Here is a 4299-nt window from a genome sequence, read left to right as displayed (position 1 = left end):
ACTCATTCTTCAATACGCCTTTCCCTATATATGTTAAACATATTTAAATTTTACAGAAACACACAGCCACTGGATGATGTCATCAGTGATGTAATTTGAGATGTCATCAGTGATGTCATCAGTGATGTCACTGACCATGTCATGAGTGATGACTTATGTGACGTCATCAGCAGTGCATTGTGGGGGTGTGAGTTAAAGTTAGCTGAACTAACTATAACGGGGTAATTTCCCTGGTTTTGTACGAGTGAAATGTCTAACTAACTATAACGCTCCTGAAACCTATGTTTTTTTTCAGTGAATTTCTAAGGTTTTTTAAATGCTAATTTCTAACTATAAAGTGCCTGAAACCTATGTTTTTTTCAGTGAATATATATATATATATATATATATATATATATATATATATATATATATATATATATATATATATATTCCAAAACACAAGTTGCCCATCGGCGAGAAGCACTCGAGCACATTATTCCCATCAAGCTCATCATTGGTACGGATGTAATCACACACGCAAATGTCCATCAAAAGCAGTTCCTCTAGGTGCCTGACGCGTTTCGAAGGTAAGACTTCTTTTTCAAAGGCTTGATAGGGAAGGCGTGCTGTTCCAGTTGCTCCCATTTATGCTGAATTGCACGTCCTGGATGGACTGTTCGATTGAAACTGTGCTGTTGCATTTTGGGACTTCAAGTCCGGAAATCTCGGTCTTTAATGTATGCACTTCATGACTGCTTAGTTAAATTAAAGCCCTGTATGCGCCTTCGCATGTGGATACTTCCTCAATCCACTTAATGTTGCTCCGCAAACGAGGCTCAATAAATATCCTGCCTCACGGCCCCCTAGATACAGGGGTGGTGCTTTCTCAGCGGCGAGGCTGCCGCTTCTATAGTCCAAAACACAAGTTGCCCATCGGCGAGAAGCACTCGAGCACATTATTCACATCAAGCTCATCATTGGTACGGATGTAATCACACACGCAAATGTCCATCAAAAGCAGTTCCTCTATGTGCCTGACGCGTTTCGAAGGTAAGACTTCTTTTTCAAAGGCTTGATAGGGAAGGCGTGCTGTTCCAGTTGCTCCCATTTATGCTGAATTGCACGTCCTGGATGGACTGTTCGATTGAAACTGTGCTGTTGCATTTTGGGACTTCAAGTCCGGAAATCTCGGTCTTTAATGTATGCACTTCATGACTGCTTAGTTAAATTAAAGCCCTGTATGCGCCTTCGCATGTGGATACTTCCTCAATCCACTTAATGTTGCTCCGCAAACGAGGCTCAATAAATATCCTGCCTCACGGCCCCCTAGATACAGGGGTGGTGCTTTCTCAGCGGCGAGGCTGCCGCTTCTATAGTCCAAAACACAAGTTGCCCATCGGCGAGAAGCACTCGAGCACATTATTCGCATCAAGCTCATCATTGGTACGGATGTAATCACACACGCAAATGTCCATCAAAAGCAGTTCCTCTATGTGCCTGACGCGTTTCGAAGGTAAGACTTCTTTTTCAAAGGCTTGATAGGGAACGCGTGCTGTTCCGGTTGCTCCCATTTATGCTGAATTGCACGTCCTGGATGGACTGTTCGATTGAAACTGTGCTGTTGCATTTTGGGACTTCAAGTCCGGAAATCTCGGTCTTTAATGTATGCACTTCATGACTGCTTTGTTAAATTAAAGCCCTGTATGCGCCTTCGCATGTGGATACTTCCTCAATCCACTTAATGTTGCTCCGCAAACGAGGCTCAATAAATATCCTGCCTCACGGCCCCCTAGATACAGGGGTGGTGCTTTCTCAGCGGCGAGGCTGCCGCTTCTATAGTCCAAAACACAAGTTGCCCATCGGCGAGAAGCACTCGAGCACATTATTCGCATCAAGCTCATCATTGGTACGGATGTAATCACACACGCAAATATCCATCAAAAGCAGTTCCTCTATGTGCCTGACGCGTTTTGAAGGTAAGACTTCTTTTTCAAAGGCTTGATAGGGAAGGCGTGCTGTTCCGGTTGCTCCCATTTATGCTGAATTGCACGTCCTGGATGGACTGTTCGATTGAAACTGTGCTGTTGCATTTTGGGACTTCAAGTCCGGAAATCTCGGTCTTTAATGTATGCACTTCATGACTGCTTAGTTAAATTAAAGCCCTGTATGCGCCTTCGCATGTGGATACTTCCTCAATCCACTTAATGTTGCTCCGCAAACGAGGCTCAATAAATATCCTGCCTCACGGCCCCCTAGATACAGGGGTGGTGCTTTCTCAGCGGCGAGGCTGCCGCTTCTATAGTCCAAAACACAAGTTGCCCATCGGCGAGAAGCACTCAAGCACATTATTCGCATCAAGCTCATCATTGGTACGGATGTAATCACACACGCAAATGTCCATCAAAAGCAGTTCCTCTATGTGCCTGACGCGTTTCGAAGGTAAGACTTCTTTTTCAAAGGCTTGATAGGGAAGGCGTGCTGTTCCGGTTGCTCCCATTTATGCTGAATTACACGTCCTGGATGGACTGTTCGATTGAAACTGTGCTGTTGCATTTTGGGACTTCAAGTCCGGAAATCTCGGTCTTTAATGTAAGCACTTCATGACTGCTTAGTTAAATTAAAGCCCTGTATGCGCCTTCGCATGTGGATACTTCCTCAATCCACTTAATGTTGCTCCGCAAACGAGGCTCAATAAATATCCTGCCTCACTGCCCCCTAGATACAGGGGTGGTGCTTTCTCAGCGGCGAGGCTGCCGCTTCTATAGTCCAAAACACAAGTTGCCCATCGGCGAGAAGCACTCGAGCACATTATTCGCATCAAGCTTATCATTGGTACGGATGTAATCACACACGCAAATGTCCATCAAAAGCAGTTCCTCTATGTGCCTGACGCGTTTCGAAGGTAAGACTTCTTTTTCAAAGGCTTGATAGGGAAGGCGTGCTGTTCCGGTTGCTCCCATTTATGCTAAATTGCACGTCCTGGATGGACTGTTCGATTGAAACTGTGCTGTTGCATTTTGGGACTTCAAGTCCGGAAATCTCGGTCTTTAATGTATGCACTTCATGACTGCTTAGTTAAATTAAAGCCCTGTATGCGCCTTCGCATGTGGATACTTCCTCAATCCACTTAATGTTGCTCCGCAAACGAGGCTCAATAAATATCCTGCCTCACGGCCCCCTAAGTGAGACACACCAGGCTAGCATACAAAATGTACCACTATCACTGTGAGGAATAATTGGCAAGTGCATTAAAAAGGGTACAATGCAACAGGGTAAATGTCACAATATGCGCGTGAACTTACAAAAAGATCCCGGTGTTTAAAGTCTACGGGATCTTTTTGTAAGTTCACGCGCATATTGTGACATTTACCCTGTTGCATTGTACCCTTTTTAATGCACTTGCCAATTATTCCTCACAGTGATAGTGGTACATTTTGTATGCTAGCCTGGTGTGTCTCACTTTGAATTCCAGTTTTCTTGCTTATTAGTATGCTTATTTTTGTTTCAAGGGATCTTACCCTCTCATGTCATTTTACACCCCCAAAGGCACAACAGTTCGAGCTGGCGGCTAGTACTTTGCATTGATATTTATTGTTATAGCATGCCAATTTATTCTCTGCATATATACATCACGTTGTGTCAATGACATGTGTATGCTTACACAGATGCATTTTCTTGTTTTACCTCTGGTTATTCCACCTTTCCAAGATGGCCGCTTCACGTACTACTGTGTAGTCCTTCATTGAATGTGATGACCACTTACAAACATTCAATGCTTTATTTAAAGACTGCTTGAAACGTACACTTTCACACGTGAACAAGGCTTGTCGCCGAAACGCGTTGTGTGAATTAAACACTTGGATTAGTTACCTTGCTGGCTACCTGTTTCTTACTGAGAGCGCACTACTCAATTTGGTTTTCGTGTGGATATTATCTTCACCGGCGCGCTCCGCCGGCGTGTGCGCCACCTCTCCCGGGTCCCAGCAATTCCGGAAGGAGCAACTTACTCTGTGGATATATATATATATATATATATATATTTATAGTTATATATATAAATATATATATATATGAAAATACAGTGTCGAAGTACACCATGATATATGTACGTATAATTAACGAACGTGAATCACTGTTGTTAAATTCACCTGATATGACATCCCCTCAACCCCGAGTCAGAAGTACTTGGCCAAGCAGGTCCTGTGACCTAGGCCTGCAGCAACTGATTTACAGATCACAGGTGGGGGGGACACGTAATCCTTAGACAAACACGTGACCAGGAATAACCTGATCGATTCCACAGATAGGCAACAACAC

Source organism: Triturus cristatus, chromosome 11 (assembly GCF_964204655.1).
Source record: "Triturus cristatus chromosome 11, aTriCri1.1, whole genome shotgun sequence".
NCBI lineage: Eukaryota > Metazoa > Chordata > Amphibia > Caudata > Salamandridae > Triturus > Triturus cristatus.
This window is presented reverse-complemented; position numbering follows the sequence as displayed.